Source organism: Girardinichthys multiradiatus, chromosome X, assembly GCF_021462225.1.
Source record: "Girardinichthys multiradiatus isolate DD_20200921_A chromosome X, DD_fGirMul_XY1, whole genome shotgun sequence".
In the NCBI taxonomy this organism is placed as follows: Eukaryota; Metazoa; Chordata; class Actinopteri; order Cyprinodontiformes; family Goodeidae; genus Girardinichthys; species Girardinichthys multiradiatus.
In genome coordinates, this window is record NC_061817.1 from 7,186,936 (window position 1) to 7,211,889 (window position 24,954).

Below are 24,954 nucleotides of genomic sequence, written 5' to 3' on the forward strand. Positions count from 1 at the left end.
CTGGGGAATCCCAAGCCATTCCTGCCAGAAAGGGTTACAGTGATTTTGGGTTGAATCAGAGTCTGCTTTAGTGTGCGACTTGCTGACTAAAATGTCCAAAGGTAGTTACCATAAATAATGCACCGCAGACACCCTAAGCTGACTCTTTTCGATGTGGAGAAAGTAGCGGCTCTACTCTAAGCTCCTCAACCTCTGTTTAAGGCTGAGTCCCGCCCTTTCCTACATGAGGAAGCCCATTTTCAGACGCTGGTATCTGCTGGTTTCTGGAATTATGTTCTTTCAGTCCGGGATGGGCTGGTAGTCAGAGCGTTACAACTGATAGCTTCGCTTTTTGAGCTTCAGCTCTTTCTTCACTAAGACAGACCAGATCAGGGCCATCATTTCTGCAGACAAGACTCCAAACCGTAGATCCATCCCCCACTTCGTCCTATCATCACTTCTGAGCAAGACACGAAGATACTTGAACTCAGGCAGAGACTGACCACCAACCAGGAAGGGAGCAGAACTCCTTTTTCCGTTTGAGAAACATGGCCTGAGAACTAAAGCAAAGTTGTTTTTCTCTTTTCTAGCTTTCCTGACATACATTTTTTATAGCAACTTCCAAACTAATCCAGGTCTACTTTCCACTTGTGACTCCACTGTATTTGTACAGATCTCTCACAGGGGTGATTGGGCTGATGGAGCAGTTCTCTTCCCGACCTGGAGAGCTCTCTTCTCGAGTGGAGAGCACACACGAGTACACCACCCACGGGTTGGAGCAAGGGGCACGGCACCGGGACGAGCAGCTTCGAAGTACGCACTCATACATCCACATGGAATCATAAAAAAAAATCAGGACTAAAAACTATGAGTGTAACCACCAGGATCTTGTTCACATCCTTCTCCAAATCCAGTGATGCAAGACCGTCTGGCCCAGCAGCAGAAAGCCATGGCAGAGGAGAGAGCTTGCCTCAAGGAAATCATTTCCAGGATGGACACTCAAATCAGTGAGCAGCAAAGGCAGCTGGAGAAGGTGAGCAGTCATAATAGACTGGATCAAGAAGTCATCAGTAGTTTGAAGTTGTGTGGAAATGTCCAATTGTTTATCAAGGCACCGAATATCCTCAAAATCAACGTGAGGCTAATTTTTTATTTGCTTCAGGAACGCTGGAAGGTAACGGCGGAGCAGGCCAAAGCCGAGTCCACCCAGAGAGGCCTGGAGGAAGAGCGACGCGTCTTCACCATGCAGATCAGTATGGAGAGGGAGGAGCTGGATAGAGCTAAGGTGAGACTGACAAATATCTGTGTTGTAACTCAAGCAGCAGGGATGTTTTTCAACTTCACCCCGTCTCCTGCGTCTCTCTGCCCCTCAGAGTTCATTGCTGGAGGAGCAGAAATCGGTGATGCAGCAGTGTACAGAGGAGAGGAGGAAGCTGGCAGCAGAGTGGGCTCACTTCCGTGCCCAAGAGAAACAGAGGCAAGACAGAGCCGAACGGGAGGTCAACAGTCTCTTAGAGAGGAGAGAAGGATCCATCATCAGTCTGGCACAAGTGAGTCTCACAATCTTTTTTTTTTTGTTGCTTTATTAGACTGCTGTACTTCTTGAGGAAGGAAATCCAGTTTTCCATAAATGTTTTTTGTTTGCTTTGCAGGAACAAGCTGACCTCAAGTTTCAAATGGCTGAACTAAAACAGAAGGAGCTGGTTGTGACACAGGAGAAAGAGACTCTGGCAAGACTCAGGGAAGAACTGGACAGAGAGAGGGAAACAACAAATAGTATGGCTCTGAGACTCAAAACACGGTCCCAAGAGGTCGAGGCCTTCAGCAAGGTGATTTGCTCCCTATTCCCACCCCCAAAGGCTGCAAAGGTTTGACTTTGACTAAACTGTTGTTGCTCACAGCTTGCAGCAGAGAAGTATGAGGAGGGTGAACAAGCATTCCAGGAGGCGAAACGTGTGGAGTCGGAGCACGAGGCTCGACTAAGAAATATTCAGTCACGAACTGAGAACCTGAGGCAGCTGGAGCAAAGGATCCTGAAGGTGTGTGTCACGGTACAGAGCAAAACCTTCAATTCTGTCTTAAAAGCACTTCTATTCTTGCACATTAAATAACAATCTGATGTTACAGGAGCGCATGCAACTAAATCATCTGCAGGAGGATGTAGAAAGGCCAAGAGAACATTCCACCATCTCACCTTTACCTCAAATTGTTCCACCTGTTTTACCAGGTTTGGTTGAATGCTTGAAAAACACTAATTAGTTTATTGGCAAAAAAGTAATTTTCACAAGTACTTTTTTCTGTAGACTCTGTTTCAGTGTTACCTTTCCCTGAGCTGACAACATCTCTCAGGAGTAAACCTTCAAATTATTTTCCCAACTATCAGTCTATGATGCTTCAGGCGAGTCTGGCTCTGTGGAGGTACACGGCAGAAAAGGTAACTGGTTAAAGAGCACTTACCTGGCAATGCTACAAACCATGGCCACAAATATAGAAACAGCCATTTCTAGTGTTTAGACTGAATATAGAAACTGCAAATCCAGAGACTGAAACATAAATGGCTAAAAATATTTTTCCATTTTGTTTCCTTTTTCCATATTTTTCCAGACCAAGTTATTGGCCGTCATTTATTTATACTCGGGAAGCCACGAGTGAAATTCTTTTATAGTGTAAAAAAAACTTCTCTGTAAAGAAAAAAATTATTTCATGAAAGTGTATCACCACTGCTCACTGCAATAATCATCAAAACCTGGGCCTGTATTCACAAAGAATCCTAAGACTAAAAGTAGCTCCTAGTGACGTCAATCTGAGAAAATCTTAGAATTTCTCCAATAAAATGTCTCCCTCGATAAGATTAAAGTGATTCACGAAGCATCTTAGGCCTTAAGAGAGCTCTGAATGTGAGGAAATAAATAGCATGATAAATAGGGAGGAGGACTTTTAGCGAGCCTAAGAGTATCTTAAGCAGAGAAGATAGCCGAAAGACAGAGAGAAAGGTGAGCTACCAACTCAACCGCGCAGGGATCCACCCCCTTAACAATCGAATAAATGAGCACAGAAACCTCTATAAGACTCATACAATTATTAACTTAGAGATGAGTCTTATCATCCCCATTTAGAGTGAAATTAAATGGGTTCAGTGGCAGGACAGATTAAAAGTGCACCTCTACTAAGGTAATATTAGGAAGGATAAATAATAGAAACAATAATAACCATGAATAAGAAGTGAACAAAATTACAAGCAATATAATAATAAATTCATTAAATATTTACAGACTGCAAAATGCTTTCAAAAAATAAATAACTCGAATATATATATATATATACTTCAGACAAGATACAATACAATAATCTAAACACTATATACATAGAAGGAAGATGTAAATGAGGTGAATAAGTATTTTCAATTCAATTCAAAATACTTTATTAATCCCAAAGGGAAATTAAATGTTGTTGTAGCTCATTATGAAGGTTTCTTCAAAGAAACGTTGTAGATGCTGATGGTTGTGGGCAGGAAGGATCTCCTGTAGCTGTCCGTCTTACAGCAGATCTGAAGAAGCCTCTGACTGAAGACACTCTGTTGTTGTAGGACAGTCTGATGAAGAGGATGTTCAGGGTTCTCATTATGTTCTTCATTTTATGAAGAATTCATCTTTCCACAATGATCTCCAGAGGTTCCAGAAGAGTCCCCAGAACAGAGCCAGCCTTCTTTATCAGCTTGTTGAGCTTTTTTAAGTCCCTGGCTCTGATGCTGCTGATGATGATTTGTTGTATTGTACATGATGATGTCAGCAGGCTAAGCCTAAACGGTCATCTAGAACGCTCCCCGTCTGTGGAGAAGTCTGCCTGTGTGCTGCTCTCTCCTCTCTAGCTTCTGATTGCAGCAGATACCTGAGCTGCTCACATTCCAGGCTGGTGCTGAAAGCAGAGGGAACGACGCATTCGTCTGCTCAGCAATGCCTGTTCCCACCGTGATTCCAGGACCAACTCTACCCTTCAACACTCCTCTCTTTTCCTCCATCTCTTCTTGTTTTGGCCATTTTACCAAACTAAACCTCTTTATAACCTCAAGGAGAACACAGTAAAATGCTGAATTTTAATATTTATATGAAATTAATATGAAATAGATGCAGTATGAAAACGACCAGCATGGTGAGTCAACATAGGCAAATTAAAATGATCAGCATGTGAATAAGCTACGATCAAACATTTTGATGCAGTGTGACAATTAATAAAATTTTACTAAGTTATCATCATGATTTACATATTTCAGAATCCAATCTAAATTCTATCATCGTTTAATTTCTCTCCATTGATTACTAGGAGCACATTTGTTTTTTGTTTTACCTATCACAGCTCTTAGCTGACAGCATCACACCTAGCAAGGGGGTCAACCACACCTCCTCTCCAAGATAGGACTTTCTGTCCTCTCCTTGCTCAGTTGCTCTCAACAGTAAACTGGATCACTCTTAAACTAGGAGTCCTTACCAAGAATTTTTAAGATAAGTTAGGAGCTTTCTGGGAGGACTGAGAATCTTTGTGAATACGGGCCCAGATTTATTATGAATCGTGTGGGATCCATGTAAATATAAAGGATGCAACGCCCTCATGGCTGTGTTGTAACCTTGAGATTAAAAGTGAAAATAAGTGTGAATATTTATCAGTTCCTCATATGTTAAATGAGCCAGCTTGCAGGTTCTGAAGAGGAAACTCCAGTTCTTTGCAGGAGGAGTAACACTAAATGAAATTGTAAACACCAAAACATTAATAGTTATGGTAAATTATGAATTTCTTTCAATAGATGTTAAATACCAAACTTTACACATCAAATTTTAGATTTGACCTGTTTTTGTTACCCGTGTAGTCTTAAATTTGGACATTGCTTTTTCCATGAATATTTTCATTACAACAGACCAGTTACTACTCAAACATTATCCATAACCAATATAGATTTTATAAAACACACACAGGGATTGTAAAAGCTGGCTGGAACACCTCAGTGTCAAACATTTGTGTGTCTTCAGTTTTAAAGAAATGTAAACAGAGGGGCTGGTTGCCCTGTTAATCTTTAAGCTGTCCGTTATGAATTCATCTAGATTTTTAATTACTGAAACCATGAAATGACTTAGTTCACCATTTCAGTTACATTTCTTTAATTGTGGGTATAAATTCATGGCTGACATTTGTTTAATAGAAAAAAAAAACATTTTATTTTATACATTTTCACATAATTGGGTCCACAAAAACAATTACAAAACTACTAATTTTCTTCCATAAAATTAAAATCTTCTTTATACTTCATAACTGAGGCTTCACATTATCTCTTCCACAGGATCGTGAAAATCTCCTCGAGGAGAAGATATATCTAGAAAATTTAAAGAAGAAATCCTACAAGTTCAACCCAGTCTGAGTAAAAGCAGCTGGACCGTCGGCATCTCTGGCTTTACCTTATACATTGGTTAAATAAATTTGTTTTCATTTATTCCAACATTCTGCTTCTGATTTTATTAAGCATCACACCGACCAATTCATCCAAACTGGTCTTGGGTCCATCTGTAAAGTAATAAAAAGGGAGAAAAAAAAAATGAAATCTCAACATCAGTTGGTAGAAATATGCAGCACAGCGCTTTGAACCAAGCCTCAGGTTACCATAACTCCACAGAGGATTTTTCAGACAGGGATAACTTGTATCATCACTGGCTTGATTTCAATTATAATTAAATCTTAACACCTTTACCCATTAGTGTCTGCAGGAACCACGTGTCATCTTCAAGTTTGGTTCTTGCCACTGGTACACCTGCACCTAAACGACACACAACGTTTTGATTAATGCATGTTCAGATTGTACACAATAAAGCCCAAATGTTTTGCTCCCTTCTCAGAAAAGCTCTAATAAAAATCGTCAGTTGTCGCATCAGACGGCACTTCCTATGCAGCAGTTTTCATCACAGAGGAGGTGGCAGAATACATCATAAGAATGGATCAGAACAAACCTTTCTGCTTTGCCTCCTCTTCCTCGGTGAATCATCTTCACAATCCTGCAACAAGACATATTATTGATCTTCCATCGAGAACGCCTGTCTTTACACATCACCCTGAAGAAGTAGATCAGATAGCATTGATTTCCACAATACTGTTTCAGACAGGGATAACAAAACTCATCAAATCTACCGAATAGGAAGAAAGACATAAAAGTTCTCTAAAGTTTACCTTCCAAAACTTCACTGCCTTAGCGCCGAAATTAACACGATCACTGCAACATCTCCAGTTAGAAACCTGTAAATAAAGCAGGTAACTTTAACATGCATACTTGTTTCGGTACTTTTCTGTCAAACAAGTAGTTTCATTCACATTATCACAGATTAGTCCAACAGAACCGGCGTGACTAACACGTGCTCGCCGGGCTAAAGACTAGCAGCCGACACATGCTTCGTTGCACACAGACTTTTAAGAAAAAAGAAATCCTAATTCGTATTTTTAAAAAGTACCTCATCATGGCGGGTCATCTCTGGAAGGCATCACATTATCACACAGGCTCAACTGGATAACTAAAAGCATTATTAGTGAGTCGCTCATATTCACTAACAACTCTTCTTTCCACGACACAGAGCTGATGTGTCTGAAATCTTCTTCTTCTTCTTGTATTATTTTTGGCGGTTGGCAAATAACTTTATGGGTGCATTACCGCCACCTACTGGTATGGAGTGTGGTTCTTCATGGTTTTAAATCTTATTTACTATTACAACAATCAAATTCTATTTATTAATTTAGTTTTTGTTTTTTTAAATCTAACTATAATTTGAATATGTTTGATACCTAAACTTCTTTGCAAAGTATCTATCAAAATAAAATGTTCTTTAATACCTACAAATTCTCTCCTCAAAATTGTTCTTTCTTGTTCATATTTCTGACACTTCAATATTACATGTTCTATTGTTTCCTCCTCTCCACAATGATCACATTTTCCTGTTTTATGTTTCTTTATTTTATACTATCTTGTTGATTCTGTAAAACCATCTTCCTTTCCTTTCTTCATCCCACCTTTTTTGCCACTCTTTCCTGATTCTCTGTTTAATTATATTTCTTGCCTCTGAACTACTAATATTAATTATAAAGCTAATGTTTTGTGTTGCTTTCTTTGCTATCCTGTCCGCCATCTCATTCCCTCCAACTCCTACATGTGCTGATACCCATAAAAACACTAATATTAATCCCATCCTTTTTATTCTAAATAAAGTATGTTTTATTTCCAACAAAATGTCTGATCTACCCTCTGAATGATTATGTTTTAAACTTAATAATGCTGAACTTGAGTCTGAACAAATGATTGTTTTTAATGATTTTATATCTGTTGGAATAATTGAATATAGATTTATCTTATATATTCTCCTATTCTTTAACTTGACTATTTGTTATGATTTGGGGTTGTTTGGTTTTTGGTTTCTGGGTTCTTGTTGGTCTTATTCACAGTTCAGGTCTTGAATCATGCTTCTGTTTATTATTTTCCTGTTTATGCTTTTGTTTCATGTTTTTCTAGTTATATTTCTATTCGTTTGTTTCCTTGGATTTGCGTTCTGTTCAAGCCATGTTTTGCTCCTGTCACGTTGTCTTCTCTGTCAATTAAGTTTATTCGGTTCACCTGTCCAAATTAATCTGTCTCCTTGCTCCACCTGATTTTCACGCCATATATACACACCTGATCTGTTAGTCGTCGTGGAAACATCTTTTCAAATCATGCTCAAGTCTTGCGTTTTCATCATGCCAAGCCTGTCTTGCCAACCTGCCCACGTCTGTTTTTGCGGTCACCATCTGTGAGTGAGTTTTTGTTTTTTTATTAAATTGTTTTTCACCTACCGTCATGCTGCCTGCTAGTCTGCATTCTGGGTTCGTCCGTTGTTCACGTCCTGACACTATTTGATTTTATAACCTTTCATGATGTATGTGTGAGTTGTCTGCAGGCAAAGATCAGAGGTGGAGCTGAGAAGGAAGCAGCCACAGTTGAGGAGGTCATAAAGATGAAGGCTGATTGCGCTGAACAGAAGACACACTGATGCTAAGATGGGGAGACTGTGGAAGTGTGTTGTTACAAGATAATGGTGTTTATGACCTGTTTACGATGCAGCTGTTTTTCCCATCCTTAGAGAGCAACGTTTTTTGTAACTGGGGACCCCCGAAAGAAAAAAAGAGAGGTGCGGACAGATGGTTTTCAGAGCGGTAGGAGATTTGTAACTGAAGCACATCTGTCCGTTCTCCTCGCAGCGAGTGAAATAAGGTTTCCCCACTTGCAAAGCATGTAGAAGTCTTTCATTTTTATCGTAGCTACCCTTCAACAGTGAGTAATAGAATCTAAAACAAAAATCTAGAAAATCACATTGTGTGATTTTTAAGTAATTCATTTGCATTTTATTGCATAAGTATTTGATCACCTAGAAGCCATCCTGTTCTCAACTCATTACCTGTATTAACTGCACCTATTTGAACTTGTTACCTGTATAAAAGACACCTGTCCACACTGTATCAAACAAGCTCCAACCTCTCCACAACGGCCAAGACCAGAGAGCTGTGGAAAGACATCAGGGGTAAAATAGTAGACCTGCACAAGGCTGGGATGAGCTACAGGAAAATAGCCAAGCAGCTTGGTGAGAAGAACTGTTGGTGCAATTATAAGAAAATGGAAGAAGTTCAAGATGACGGTGAATCTCCATCCGTCTGGGGCTCCATGCAAGATCTCACCTCATGGGGCATCAATGATCATGAAGAAGGTGAGACATCAGCCCAGAACTACACGGCAGGACCTAGTCAGTGACCTGAAGAGAGCTGGGACCACAGTCTCAAAGAAGACCACCAGTAACACACTACGCCGCCATGGATGAAAATCCAGCAGAGCACGCAAGGTCTCCCTGTTCAAGCCAGCTCATGTCCAGGCCCGTCGGAAGTTTTCCAACAACCATCTGGATGATCCAGAGGAGGAATGGGAGAAGGTTCTGTGGTCTGATGAGACAAAAATAGAGCTTTTTGGTCTAAACTCGACTCACCATGTTTGGAGGAAGAAAAAGGATGAGCACAACCCCAAGAACACCATCCCTACCATGAAGCATGGAGGTGGAAACATCATTCTTTGGGGATGCTCCTTCCCTCAGTAGGGGCATTAAAGATGGGTCGTGGCTGGGTCTTCCAGCATGACAACGACCAAAAGCACACAGCCAGGGCAACTAAGGAGTGGCTCCGTTAGAAGCATCTCAAGGTCCTGCGGTGGCCTAGCTAGTCTACAGACCTGAACCCAATCGAGAAACTTTAAAGGGAGCTGAAAGTCCGTGTTGCCCAGTGACAGGTCTGAAACCTGAAGGATCTGGAGAAGATCTGTATAGAGGAGTGATCCATAATCCTGCTGCACTGTGTGCAAGCCTCGTCAAGAACAACAGGAAACGTCTGATATCTGGAATTGCAAATGAAGGTTTCTGTACCAAAATATTAAGTTTTGTTTTTCTGATGTATCAAATATTTATGTCATGCAATAAAATTCAAATTAATTTCTAAAAAATTACCCAATGTGATTTTCTGGATTTTTGTTTTAGTTTCCGTCGCTCACAGTTGAAAAACCTGAGAAATCGGCAGTGTATCAAATACTTGTTCTCCCCACTGTATATACATGTGTTACAGCTCATTTAGCACATCACTATTATGCAATGCTGACATTGTAATTTCTTTCAACTATTAAGGCTCTGAGGCAGAGTGGCAGTGTCCCGCAGAGCCTAAACAAGTTGTGTTGAAAGGTAAGTGTCATTTTTTCAATTTCATTTTGTCATTTTTTATTTTTTATTTTGGTCTATAATTAATTTGTCCTTTCCTAAAGACATTGTAGGGAACAAAGTACTAACACAGCTTGCCCAAGTACTCATCGAGATAAAATAGATATCAAAGGACATGCAGATTTTAAAAACTCAAGTTGCTGCGATTACAACAGAGATTGGTCTTGAGAGAGATGCTTCTCAGAAAGACTTCCCAGTTGCTCTCCCACTCATGAATGAGGACCAGTTCGAGGAACTAGAAGCAGCACTGAAGGACACCTCAGTTCGCCAAAAAATTGTCAATTTTAAGTTAACCGTTTTTGGTTTGAGTACTATATTTTTATTTCAAATTTGTTCTATTTTAGTTACATTTAGATTTTGACAAGATTAACCTTTTTTTTCTCTTTAAATTAAGGTTACTCGTTTGGCATTGGTTGGTGGGACCAACGCTGACAGTATGATCCAAAGGATGTTAACTGCAACCCTTGCAAACAGCCTGGCCAGCACTTGTAATTGGAAGTGCGAAGGACAAAAGAGGGCCTTCAAAGACACTGTTGCAGGACTGCATGTTTGGTGAGTTTGGAACCTAAAGACGGACAGCAAAGAAAGAAAATCTGTTAGTTTTACACTTATGTTTTGGCACAAACATTTACAATCTGGTTTTGTAATACATAGTTTAGTTGTATGTATTGTTACTTGATGTAATTTACTTCTACAGACTATATTAAATTACAAATTAAATAAGTATAGCCTAATCATTATTTAAGAAATTGTGTATCTTGAAATAATCTCCAGACCCCCAACTTGGTGCCTCGCAAATCCCCTGTAGGTCCCAACCCCCACTTTGGTAACCACTGGTGTAGTGCATAGGTCTGGGCAAAAAAATCAAATAAATATTGAAAAACAAATGCTCAACTTTAAAGTTGATGAATTAACCTAACAGGTATTTCTTTTGGAAGAAGCCGGAGTACCCGGGGAGAACCCACGCATGCACAGGGAGAACATGCAAACTCCATGCAGAAAGAGTTTCAGGTCTTTTATTGTCTTAATACGGATGATTTTGCATACAGCTCATGAAAACCCAAAATTCCTATCTCACAAAATAGCATATCATTAAAAGGGGTCTCTAAACTAGCTATGAACATAATCGTCTGAATCAACAAGTTTAACTCTAACACCTGCAAAAGATCCTGAGACCTTTAAAACTCCAGCCTGGTTCATCACTCAAAACCCCAATCATGGTAAGACTGCCGACCTGATCTGCTGTCCAAAAGGCCACTATTGACACCCTCAAGCAAGAGGGTAAGACACAGAAAGAATTTCTGAACGAATGGCTGTTCCCAAAGTGCTGTATGAAGGTACCCTCAGTGGGAAGTCTGTGGGAAGGAAAAGGTGGCAGAAAACGCTGCACAACGAGAAGAGGTGACCGGACCCTGAGGAAGATTGTGGAGAAGGGCCGATTCCAGACCTTGGGGACCTGCGGAGCAGTGGACTGAGTCTGGAGTAAAACATCCAGAGCCACCGTGCACAGGCGTTGCAGGAAATGGGCTACAGGTGCCGCATTTGCAAGGTCAGCCACTTTTGAACCAAGAAACAGCGGCAGAAGCACCTGACCTGGGCTACAGAGAAGCAGCACTGGTCTGTTGCTCAGTGGTCCCAAAGTACTTTTTCAGATGAAAGCAAATTCTGCATGTCATTTCGGAAATCAAGGTGCCAGAGTCTGGAGGAAGACTGGGGAGAAGGGAAATGCCAAAATGCCAGAAAGTCCAGTGTCAAGTAACCACAGTCAGTGATGGTCTGGGGGTGCCGTGTCAGCTGCTGGTGTTGGGTCCACTGTGTTTTAATCAGGGCAGGGTCAATGCAGCTAGCTATCAGAGATTTTGGAGCACTTCATGCTTCCATCTGCTGAAAAGCTTTATAGACAGAAGATTTCATTTTTCAGCACGACCTGGCACCTGCTCACAGTGCCAAAACCACTGGTAAAATGGTTTACTGACCATGGTATCACTGTGCTCAATTGGCCTCCAACTCTCCTGACCTGAACCCATAGAGAATCTGTGGGATATTGTGGAAGAGAACGTTAGAGACTCAAGACCCACACTCTGGATGAGCTAAAGGCCGCTATCGAAGCATCCTGGGCCTCCATAAGACCTCAGCAGTGCCACAGGCTGATTGCCTCCATGCCACGCCGCATTGAAGCAGTCATTTCTGCCAAAGGATTCCCGACCAAGTATTGAGTGCATAACTGTACATGATTATTTGAAGGTTGACGTTTTTGTATTAAAAACACTTTTCTTTTATTGGTTGGATGAATATGCTAATTTTGTGAGATAGGAATTTTGGGTTTTCATGAGCTGTATGCCAAATCATCCGTATTAAGACATAAAAGAACTGAAATATTTCAGTTAGTGTGCAATGATCTAAAATTATGAATGTTAAATTTTCATCATGACATTATGGAAAATAATGAACTTTATCACAATATGCTAATATTTTGAGAAGGACCTGTATATATATATATATATAGATATAGATTATATATATATATATATATATATATATATATATATATATATATTGTATATATTGTATATATATATATATATTGTGTGTGTGTGTTCAATTGTTATTCTCATTTGGGGCCCCTCGAGATCTCTCTCTCTCAACAAAGTCCAAAACTCAAACTAATTAAAACATATCATATTTTACTTTACCGTAGGCTGTCTGTATAAGGCAGAATTTAGAATCCCTATCTCAATTGTTAAAGAACTGCCATGTATGAAACAATGATAAACCATTTTCTGAAGCATAACTTTTCATCTTCAGTTTCTGTCTTTTCTTTTGAACAAAGAAGTAATTGTTCTCTGCATTGTGGTCAAGTTTTGATTTCTTTTAAATAACATATTTGACAGTTTGGTTGTTTTCGCGGTTTTTATTTAAAAGTTTGTAGCTGGTCAGTGATTTATTGTTTGCCCTGTCCTAATGCAAGCGGCATTTTTTTATGTCTGTGCACCACCTGTGTAAAATCTCCCAGTCCATTAAATCGAACACACAAAATCCTACAATATGATTTCCTGGATTATTTTCTTATTTTGTCTATCATAGTTGAAGTGTATGATGAACATTACAGACCTCTCATCTTTCTACGTAGGACAAATTGCACAATCAGTGGCTGACTGAATACTTTTTTGCCCACTGTATTGGTAGATTCTGAAAATACATGAATAAATCATAGAAATAAACAGTGGGTAATAAAAAAAAAAGGCAAAACAAAAACACTTTACATTTCTAAAGTTGTTTATAGAAAAATAATAACACAACACACATTTCTTTCCCTGTATTTAACCAGATTATAACCAACCAAAAACAGAATAGGCCTACTTAATGTACAAGTGAGGGAATAAATGTGTAGATGAAAAGATGTCTGTACTATAGTATTGTATTTGCACTTTGAGAGACATGTATGAGTAAAGATAAAGAGCGCCTAGATAATTATTTAGGACTGTGACACGCAGAAGGAACTGCAGGTGCATGCCTTTTTGGGCAGTCTTGCTTTGATTGAAAATATGTAACATGATAATTCCAGTAATGAGATATGGGAATTGGTCATTATATTAGTAAAAATGTAAAAAATAGTTGTGTTATTGAACATCAGATAGATGTATTGATCATTTTATTAGGACCTTTTCTGAGTTGTATAAAAAACAAAATAATGCGATAGAGAATTTCTATTTTAGGGTTCTTATTCATGCCAACTCATAGATTAAGAATCTTTCTAGCAATGGTTCATAGAAAAATAACAGCAAACACGGAATACAAGATAAATTTTTCTGTATTTAATAACATTACAACCACCAAATGTCCACAGATAGCGTTTCTGCAGACTAGCTCCCGTGCGAGTGCCATCTGGTGGAGGAGAATAGTATTACAGCTACAACTCGGAATTCAAAATTCAGATCTCATTTCAGCACAGTTGATCTGTCATGAATTAGTGGGGTCTGCAGTTCTACTTCTCTTATTGGATGGCTGGAGTTTAAATTTACTGGCTAAGAAGAGTGTGGGCAGGGCATTGCTTAATTTGAGAAAACGCCGTTTTTTACGGCGTTCTGTGACATTTTTTACGGCGTTCTGTGGCGCTCTTTAAACGCCGTAAAAAACGGCGTTTTGATGGGTTTTTGACTTAAAAAACGGCGTTTTTTGCGTGACCATTTAACCAGACGCGTGGTAAAAGTGGCGTTTTGTGGCACAGTTGGCTTGCCATACTCACGTGGCAAAAAAGGCGCGTGCTTGTTCAGCGCTCGTAACCAGCGCGCCGTGCTTGCGCCGCAGACAGCGTGAAAGGTCAAACAACGTGTTTCGGCGAAGCTGTGCCACTTTTTTGAAAGATAGATATCGTTCCCCCTGTATTAAACAGGGGAAACGGTATCTGATGGGTCTCCAGACCCCGTCAGATACCGTTCTTCCTGTATTATAGACGGGGAAACTCGCATCTGACGGGGTTTATAGTACCATTATAGGACCATATATCAGGTCCTTCTCAAAATATTATGCATATTGTGATAAAGTTCATTATTTTCCATAATGGTCATGATGAAATTTAACATTCATATATTTTAGATTCATTGCACACTAACTGAAATATTTCAGGTCTTTTATTGTCTTAATACGGATGATTTTGCATACGCTCATGAAAACCCAAAATGCCTATCTCACAAAATTAGCATATCATTAAAAGAGGTCTCTAACGAGCTATGAACATAATGCATCTGAATCAACGAGTTAACTCTAAACACCTGCAAAAGATTCCTGAGTGCCTTTAAAACTCCCAGCCTGGTTCATCACTCAAAACCCCAATCATGGGTAAGACTGCCGACCTGACTGCTGTCCAGAAGGCCACTATTGACACCCTCAAGCAGAGGGTAAGACACAGAAAGAAATTTCTGAACGAATAGGCTGTTCCCAGAGTGCTGTATCAAGGCACTTCAGTGGGAAGTCTGTGGGAAGGAAAAAGTGGTGCAGAAAACGCTGCACAACGAGAAGAGTGACCGGACCCTGAGGAAGATTGTGGAGAAGGGCCGATTCCAGACCTTGGGGGACCTGCGTAAGCAGTGGACTGAGTCTGGAGTAGAAACATCCAGAGCCACCGTGCACAGGCGTGTTCAGGAAATGGGCTACAGGTGCCGCATTCCCAGACTGGGCTACAGAGAAGCAGCACTGGACTGTTGCTCAGTGGTCCAAAGTACTTTTTTCGAATGAAAGCAAATTCTGCATGTCATTCGGAAATCAAGGTGCCAGTGTCTGGAGGAAGACTGGGGAAGGAAATGCCAAAATGCCAGAAGTCCAGTGTCAAGTACCCACAGTCAGTGATGGTCGGGGTGCCGTGTCAGCTGCTGGTGTTGGTCCACGTGTTTTATCAAGGGCAGGGTCAATGCAGCTAGCTATCAGGAGATTTGGAGCACTTCATGCTTCAATCTGCTGAAAAGCTTTATGGAGATGAAGATTTCATTTTTCAGCACGACCTGGCACCCTGCTCACAGTGCCAAAACCAATGTAAATGGTTTACTGACCATGGTATCACTGTGCTCAATTGGGCTGCCAACTCTCCTGACCTGAACCCCATAGAGAATCTGTGGGATATTGTGAGGAGAACTTGAGAGACTCAAGACCCAACACTCTGGATGAGCTAAAGGCCGCTATCGAAGCATCCTGGACTCCATAAGACCTCAGCAGTGCCACAGGCTGATTGCCTCCATGCCACGCAGCATTGAAGCAGTCATTTCTGCCAAAGGATTCCCGACCAAGTATTGAGTGCATAACTGTACATGATTATTGAAGGTTGACGTTTTTTGTATTAAAAACACTTTTCTTTTATTGGTCGGATGAAATATGCTAATTTTGTGAGATAGGAATTTTGGGTTTTCATGAGCGTATGCCCAAATCATCCGTATTAAGACAAGTAAAAGACCTGAACATATTTCAGTTAGTGTGCAATGAATCTAAAATATATGAATGTTAAATTTCATCATGACATTATGGAAAATAATGAACTTTATCACAATATGCTAATATTTTTGAGAAGGACCTGTAGGACCAGAACATCTGTGGGGTGTATATATATATATACATTTCTGTATGTATGTATATATATATATATATATATATGTATATGTGTGTGTGTATATATAAATATGTTTCTCTATCTCTTTTTTGCCGTATGGTGATGGGGAAACGTGAATCGACGTAACACCTGTACTACGTACCGGCGCAGAATCTTTTAATGGAATGCAGTACCGGACCGTACCGGCTCACTTTCACCCCTGGGAATAACCTTTATTGATATGACTCATAGCTGTTAATCCCTTTTATGCCATAGTGATAGAAAGTATAAGTTCTGTTTCGCTTTTGTTAGAATAGGACAAAAATGCTCATCGACACACATTACAAGGATAAATGGCCCAAGGTTCGTCATAAATCACCTAAGGCTGGGGCACTGGGGTTGATAGTGGAGCAGCTGGTAACTGGTTTGATTAGAAAGCCACAGCACACTTAGATGAAGTATGGACACCCGCTACTACACAATCTAACAGATAGACACCACAATGGTGACACATAGTCTACTGATAATCACTGAGGGAGGCCACATCCATTGCATTGGATTGCCAGATATAAAACTACATGTGACCTTAAATTGAGGCTCTTCGTCATCCTCTAACAGACGGTGACGATCCGAGATGGGAGCCTCAGTGCTGATCTCTGTAAACATTGCCTTAACTTAGATTAAAGAAGCTAAAAGTTAGAAACTGGTTGAGATTTGTTCATTTAAGAGTCTTTAGATAGAGTGTGTGATTGCTTCTGGGGACCAAGGACCGGAGGAGCTCCGAGGCGTCTGACCGCCAACAGGGTGCGGTAGCTCGGACACTTTATACACCTTTGATACCAGCGACAATGGTTTAAGTTCGAAGAGACGTTTTGTTCCATTTAAAGCGGACCAAAAGTAGCAGGAGTGAATCCACCTGCATCTTTATGAACATGCCTTCTGTCAAGCTGCGGCACTCTTTGTTGTCCCATTGTCTAAGAAAAACACGGTCCCAGTCTTCATTTGCCGTCCTCAGCACAAAACGCAGTCGTAATTTGGTCCAATGCTTCATCCATGGTTTAAAACTTTTTTGGGGAAGCCATTGGGCTTAAAAAACCAAATAATCCAACGCGAGAAATTATGAAAAAACACATACACGCTCAGCTGCATAATTGGTTCTGCACTGTTTGAACTCAATGTGGATTTTTGAAATCCGTGCCGTTACGCTTCTTCTTCTTCTTCTTTTTTTTTGAAATCCGTGCCGTTACGCTTCTTCTTCTTCTTCTTTTTGAGATTTTTGGCAGGTGGCATCAACGTTTAGATGCATTATCAGCATCTACTGTGCTGGAGTGTGGGCCAGACAACCTAACTGAGCTATTTTATATTCTTGCAAATAATCCCGTTTGTCTTAAAAATCTTATAAATACTCTATTTATCATTTCCTGTTTAGCTAGTACTGTATTCACTTTTAATGCTTCCATACCATACTTCCTTAATTCTTGCTTTAACTTTTTTCTCTACTCACCCTATATTTTTCACACTGAATTAGAACATGCTCTACTGTTTCCAAATCCATTCCACAATCACAGTTGCCTGTTGGATGTTTACCCAACATATGTAATGTTTTATTTAATTTTGTATGTCCTAATCGTAATCTTGTTATGACTGCCTGTTCTTTCCGATATTCTCCATTTACTTCCATTTTACCTACCGATTTTTGTATTTGAAACAGATGTCACCCTTTGGTTCCCTCTTCCCAAAGCCGCTGCCATTCTGATTTTACTTTGTTCTTAATAACAGATTTTATTTAAGATTTACTATATGCAATTTCCATAACTCTATCTTGACTTAAAGACTGTTTGGCTAAACGATGTGCAACTTCATTACCTACAATTTCTTTATGAGCAGGAATCCACATGAACTTAACTATTAAATGAAATTGTATAAGTCTAAATAAAATGTCATAAATTTCATATACTAAATCTATACGGCTTTTGGACGAGAAACCCATAATCGACATCACGGAGGACATGAATCGGAAGGCAGATAAGAACTCTTTCTATTCTGTTTTGTGTCTACCCCTTTGTAACGCCATCAAGAAATTACAATCATTTCACATGTAAGACAGCTAAATGATCTGGATGTCTTTTGTTTCATGATATGTTTAACCTCAGGAATAAAATATGCAGAATGCTGTTTTACCTGACTCTGAATCCTCATATCCTTATAAATCTTTCTTTATGGATATCTAGATCAACATTAATGCTAGGAAACAACCAATAAGGTATAACTGAATAGGGCACAGCTGTGCTATATCTCTTCCCTTGTAATCCCATTTCCTTACCAGATTTGTTTGCTGCCCAAGCAAAACAGTCTACTTTTGCCTTTCCACTTTCCCAGCACGGCTGTAAAGTCCGCAGTTATCCCGTTTCCTGGCTGTGCCGGAAGAAGGTTAATGCACTTTATTTTGAAAGTTCCAGAAAAGTCCGTACCGGAGTTTAATGTTGAAATCCATGGCTGTGGGTCCCAACACTGTCTTTATGTGCCTCTGAAGGTTCAGGTCTGAGTCCATCACTACACCCAGGTTTCGAGCCTGACTGGTGGTTTCTAGCTGTATTAACTGAAGCTGTGTGCTAACTTTTAAACGCTCTTCCTTTGGTCCAAAGATTATTACTTCAGTTTTGTTTTGATTCAGCTGAAGAAAATTTAGACCCATCCATGCATTGATTTCTTCTAAGCATTTACCCAGCGCTTGAATGGGTTCATGGTCACCTGGTGACATCATAACGTATAGCTGTGTGTCGTCTGCATAGTTATGATAACTTACGTTGTTATTTATTAAAATCTGAGTTAGGGGGAGCATGTAGAATAGGATATTGAATATTGAATAGGAGGGGCCCTAAGATGGACCCTTGGGGAATGCCACATGTGATTTTTGTGTTCTCTGATGTAAAGTTACCTACTGACACAAAAAAGTCCCTGTCCTTCAAGTAGGATTTAAACCAGTTGAATGCTATACCAGAAAGACCGACCCAGTTTTCCAGGTGCTCTAATAAAATGGAGTGATCAACAGTGTTGAATGCTGCACTAAGGTCCAATAATACCAGCACTGTGGTTCTTCCACAGTCTGTATTTATACGCATGTCATTGAACACCTTGACAAGAGCAGTCTCTGTACTGTGGTGAGCAGGAAGCCTGACTGGAAGACATCGAAGCGGTTGGTTTTACGGACGTTGTTTAACTGCTGAAACACAGCTTTTTCAATAATCTTACTGATGAAGGGGAGGTTTGATATAGGCCAGTAGTTCTGTAGTAGCAGCTTGTCCAAGTTGCTCTTTTTCAATAGAGGTTTGATAATTGCTGTTTTTAGGGCCTGGGGGAAAACACCTGACAAAAGGGACGTGTTTATTATTTGTGTTAAATCAGATGTTATTACAGGCAAAGCTTTCTTAAGAAAGCTGTGGGTAAAAGATCGAGACAGCAGGAAGAAGAGCTTAGTTGCTGTACGATTACTTCTAAGTTTTTGCAGTTTATTTGGTGAAATTGGGAAATTTTATCAAAATCAGTTCTAGTTGGAGACAACATTGGTACTGGAGTTGATGTGGATGTGCTGACTGCCCCTCTGATCTTTTGGGTTTTTTAAGTAAAGAATTTAGCAAATTCATTGCAGGCCCTGGTAGAGTGGAGTTCAGATGCTACAGTTACAGGAGGGTTTGTTAACCTGTCGACCGTGGCAAATAATGCACGAGCATTGTTAATGTTTTTGCTGATGATCTCAGAAAAGAAAGATTCCCTTGCATTTTTCAGTTGTAGGTTATATCTATATATTGTCTCTCTTTATAGATAATATAGTGAACCTGGAGTCCAGTCTTTCGCCACCTGCGTTCAGCTATTCGACACACCGTTTTTTCACTTCTGACTGGTGGAGCACTTCTCCACGGAGACATTTTCTTCCCAGAAACGACTTTCACTTTAATTGGAGCAATTGAATCAATGATGTCCGAGATTTTAGAATGAAAGTTATCTATCAGTTCATCTACAGTGTTACAGGGCAAAGTGGAGGTAGATTATATCTGGTTAAAGATTTCAGCAGCACTGTCCTTAAATATGCGTTTTCTTATTATGTCTCCTTGGAAAACTGAGTCATTGCAGATGATGCTTTCAAAAATAACAGAAAAGTGGTCAGATAGGGCAACATCAGTTACAGACACCTTGGAAATGTTTAGACCCTTAGTGATGATCAAGTCCAAAATATGTCCCTGTTTGTGCGTTTGCTGTTTAACATGTTGAGTCAAACCAAAATTTCTAAGAGTGCCACGTAGATCTATTGCACTTCTGTCTTCACGATTGTCCATGTGAATGTTGAAGTCTCCCACAATAATTAAACAGTCATAATAAACACAAATCACAGATAAAAGCTCATTAAAATCACTGATAAAGTTTGATTTGGACTTAGGAGGCCTGTAAATATTCAAGAACATGGTTCGGAAAGGGCTCTTTACCTGGAGAGCCAAATATTGAAAAGAGTCAAATTTGCCCAGAAATACATTTTTACACTGTAATAAAACTTTAAACAAAATGGCCACCCCTCCACCTTTTATTTGCTGTCTCCTCTCACAAAGAAAATTGTAGTTCGGAGGCGTCGACTCTATCAGAATGGGAGCTTCATTAAATTCATGTAACCATGTTTCTGTTAAAAACAGAACATCAAGATCGTGGCCTATATGCAGAAACATTTAGCATTTGGTGACTTTGGCTAGAGGGCAAGCGAAGGGTAAATTGACACCTGGAGGTATTAATCCAATTCAATACAGTTTATTTATATAGCGACAATTCACAACACGTTGTCTCAAGGCACTTCGCAAAAGTCAGGTACATACATTCCAATTAATCCTAATCATTGAGCAGTGCAGTCAGATTCATTTATTTATTCAAATTGGATAAAAAGTTTTTCTGTCTAAGGAAACCCAGCAGATTGCATTCAGTCAGTGACTTGCAGCATTCCCTCCTCCCAGATGAGCATGTAGAGACAGTGGACAGTTACTGGCGTTGACTTTGCAGCAATCCCTCATACTGAGCATGCATGTAGCGACAGTGGAGAGGAAAAACTCCCTTTTAACAGGAAGAAACCTCCAGCAGAACCAGGCTCAGTATGAGCGGCCATCTGCCACAACCGACGGGGGGTTTGAGAGAACAGAGCAAAGACACAAAGAGAACAAAGAAGCACTGATCCAGGGGTACTTTCTATGGGAAGGAAAAGTAAATGTTAATGGATGTAGCTCCTTTAGTCGTTTCATCTAGAAAGAAAGAACAGATAAACTTTGAGCCAGTTTTCAAGGATAGTGTCTGAAAGAGAGCACATAGATTAGTTACAGTAAAAGTTCAGTCAATTGCTTTATCTAGGAGAGATATATTACTCAGCATTGTGGGAATACAGAGCAACCCCTACCACAACCCTAACATTACAATAATGCCACCTACTCTTAGATGTGTGAATATGAGTTCCGGATTTTATATGTATTTAGGAGTAAATTTCCCAGGATGGATCGCACGAGATCAGGGTAGAATTGTTTGAATTAATCTTGTTTCTTCTACAGCCAAAGGTGGTGAAGTAGAAACCCCTGTGGTTCAAATAGACTCAATGTTTGGTGACATATGCTGAACATTTATTCCTAATAATACTGCCCCTGATGGTTCAGTGACTCGAGCGTTAGAAGGCTTGCGTACGTTAAGTAAGGAAATGCATGAATATTCAGGAATTGGCGGGGGACTGGAGGAGTGGTTCTCCAACACCTTTGGTAAGTGGGAGAATATAATTATCTCATTACTGATTTCGTTGTCCGTATTTTTGGGTATTCTAGTCACGTGTGGATGTTTTTGAATGCCATGTATTCGCTCACTCACAGTAAGACTTATAGCGTCAACTATTGAAAAAAGGGGCAAGCACTCATCAGCCACCTCCATATAATAAGATACAAAATGTTGCTGCTGAAGGTTGGGAATTAGTGGCCCAGCTGTAATTCATTGCTTTCCTTTACTACTTTGGAGAGTACTAATCTTTTAGTGTGCCTACTTTTGACCTTATTATTCTTTTTTATTTGTTACTTATCATTGCTACATCTTTGAATGTTGACCTCTTTTGCAGAGGTCAAAAGGGGGGGAATTGTTGAGAATTAAAATCATTTAGTTTCATACTATGTGTTCAGTTTGCATGTGTATGCATAAAACTGAAATATAGCATGCATGAATTGTGAGCCTGGGAGAGAGAGGTCACAGAGGTCACAGCAGGGTTCAGGCTGAAAGAAGGGTTAACCACAGGTCAGGATGTTCCCAGCAGCTGTGAGCAGTAAATGCTGGTTGTTAGTCATGATATAGGAAATAAAGTACTCCCATAGGGGGGTAACTAATTTATAGTGGAAAGTGGAAAACACCATTAGAGACCGTGGCTTTGTAAATAATTCCTTAAAAGGGGAGTTTCAGCAGTCAGCAAAGGTATATAAAAAAGCTTTGACACTGACGGTGTCAGAGAACACTTGGTGAACCCAGCCTAGCTTTGCTGACTGAGTCTCTCTCCCTAAGGCCTTAGGTAATCTTTCTTTGTATCATTCTTTTTGTATTCAGTTCTGCATTGGAAATCACTGGACTTATTTACCAAATTAAACTTGTGTTAATCTAAATTTCCTGCTCTTCTCTGTTCTTTCTCACGACATCTGGACTGGGTGGGGTTGAGGCCTGTGTTATATCTGGTAGAATTATTTTACCTCAACAAGTTTAAAAAGACTCTGGTAAGCTGTTTGCGGGATGGTGGCTGCTGTGTCCAGATGCGTTTCTCTATCAGCAGCTGCTGATCAGAGGCTTCAGTGGTCTGCAGGTTCATCACCCGTGTTTAAGATTGGATTGTATTTCTACAAAGCGTTTTGTAGCCACAGGTATCATAGCTGCATGCTTCATTAAAATTCACTTGCTGTTATTGACATTGAAGTCTAAAGTGAATAAATACATTTTTTATATCTGCAAACTTCAGCAGAACCTCTTTTAGCAGCTCCTGAACATCATATGCAACAGTTTCCAGGTGGTTTTACTGATCTATATGGTGTTTACTTCAGTGATAAAACCTCAGTCAGTTCTATACACAACACCTTTACGTTAAGCAGCTACTGAAGCACTCATGTTTGAAAAATAACTATTTTCTGCTGCAGCATCTTTGAATAATGGATTTTTCTTCTAATTAAAAATGGCAGCAGACGGACTGGCTGCAGAACCATGGACAATGACACCAGCACTGGTCAGGGCCACAGTGGACTGGAAAGCTGCTTACAGTGCCAAGAACAGGTAATCAACTTTTTCATGTTGTAACCCCAAACTTTAATGTATTTTATCTGGATTTTACAGTACAGACCAAAAGTTTGGACACACCTTCTCATTCATAGAGTTGTCTTTATTTTCATGACTATGAATATTGTAGCTTCACACTGAAGGCATCAAAACTATGAATTAACACATGTGGAATTATATACTGAACAGAAAAGTGTGAAACAACTGAAAATATGTCTTATATTCTAGGTTCTTCAAAGTAGCCACCTTTTGCTTTGATTACTGCTCCGCACACTCTTGGCATTCTGTTGATGAGTTTCAAGAGGTAGTCACCTGAAATGGTTTTCACTTCACAGGTGTGCCCTGTCAGGTTTAATAAGTGGGATTTCAAGCCTTATAAATGGGGTTGGGACCATCAGTTGTGTTTTGCAAGAGGTGGATACAGTACACAGCTGATAGTCCTACTGAATAGACTGTTAGAATTTGTATTATGGCAAGAAAAAAGCAGCTTAGTAAAGAAAAACGAGTGGCCATCATTACTTTAAGAAATGAAGGTCAGTCAGTCTAAACAATTGGGAAAACTTTGAAAGCGTCCCCAAGTGCAGTCGCAAAAACCATCAAGTGCTACAAAGAAACTGGCTCACATGAGGACCGCCCCAGGAAAGGAGGACCAAGAGTCACCTCTGCTGCGGACGATAAGTTCATCCGAGTCACCAGCCTCAGAAATCGCAGGTTAACAGCAGCTCAGATTAGAGAACAGGTCAATGCCAGAAGCAGAAGAGACTTGTTTGGGCTACAGAACACAAGGAATGGACATTAGACCAGTGGAAATCTGTGCTTTGGTCTGATGAGTCTGTGATGGCAATTCTTGCAGTAAGTGTTCCAAAGTGTATGACCTTTTTTATCTCACTCCTCAGAACATCTGTGTTAGAGGAAGAAGCTGTAAAAGCCATTATCAGAAGTTTAATGGTTAAGACCCATCTTTTAGGGTGATGTCAGGAAGGGCAGTTTGGTCTGTTCCTAGATAACCTTGTCACCTTTGAACTCAAGAAGGGTCTGGGCCATAAACCCAGACCAGAGACCGCAGGAGTGCCAGAGACCGCAGGAGGGGACACGGACACCTGGCCAGTCTGGAGACGTTGTCCTCAGTCCACTTCCATATTACGGGAGGGGAATATTACACATTAACCATCATCTCCTAACTAATCAATTAGGTTCCGGAGTTGCGAGAGGGAGGACATCAGCTGAGGGCCAGGTCACCCTGTTAAGGAATGACAGGGAGGTTCTTATTGGTAACAATAAGTTAAAGCAAAACACAGGGTTTTGCGGGTGGTTTTTAGCAATTTTCTACACCTCATAAAGGAGAAAAGCCAGACGGCAGACGTGCCGTTGAACAGGTAAAAAGGAAAAAAAAAAAAGGGTTCCGGAACCTCAAAGGCATCAGGGGTGCCTCCTTCTCTAGACTCTGCGATTTATAAAATAATGATTGGGACCCTGGATCTGGCTGTCACTCGCATTGAGGAGGGGTCTCTTAAGGAGCGTGAGGTTCCACAAACACACACAGTTGCATGATGATACTGATTCACATAGGTTGCTTACAGAGGCCATACTACACTTAGAAGGTGCCTCCGTAGTTTTACCAGGCACGTATCTCCATACACAGAACCCTGCTTTTAAAAGAATGCCAATGTTTTCTATGATGGTGATGGATGAAGAAATTTATTTTGCTGTAGATTCAGGAGCGACACACTCTGTTTTATCAGCTAAATGTATTAAAGAGCAGCCAAAACTGAGTGGTCA

The 24,954-nt window shown here is 40.1% G+C and overlaps 1 long non-coding RNA gene, 2 other non-coding genes and 1 pseudogene across 3 annotated transcripts; 1 reads left to right on the top strand and 3 right to left on the bottom strand.

The window, feature by feature from the left end:
- The window catches only part of LOC124862954, a 62,345-nt pseudogene that overhangs the window by 13,272 nt on the left and 24,119 nt on the right, over positions 1 to 24,954 (top strand).
- On the bottom strand, positions 5,113 to 6,600 carry LOC124862955. The gene is made up of 5 exons (XR_007037037.1): positions 6,465 to 6,600; positions 6,187 to 6,252; positions 5,970 to 6,014; positions 5,714 to 5,779; positions 5,113 to 5,529 (listed from the first exon to the last, which is right to left on the bottom strand). It is a non-coding gene; the product is annotated as an uncharacterized LOC124862955 (long non-coding RNA).
- On the bottom strand, positions 5,610 to 5,681 carry LOC124863626. Its single transcript, XR_007037182.1, has one exon. It is a non-coding gene; the product is annotated as a small nucleolar RNA R38 (small nucleolar RNA).
- On the bottom strand, positions 5,853 to 5,929 carry LOC124863615. The gene has a single exon (XR_007037171.1). It is a non-coding gene; the product is annotated as a small nucleolar RNA SNORD49 (small nucleolar RNA).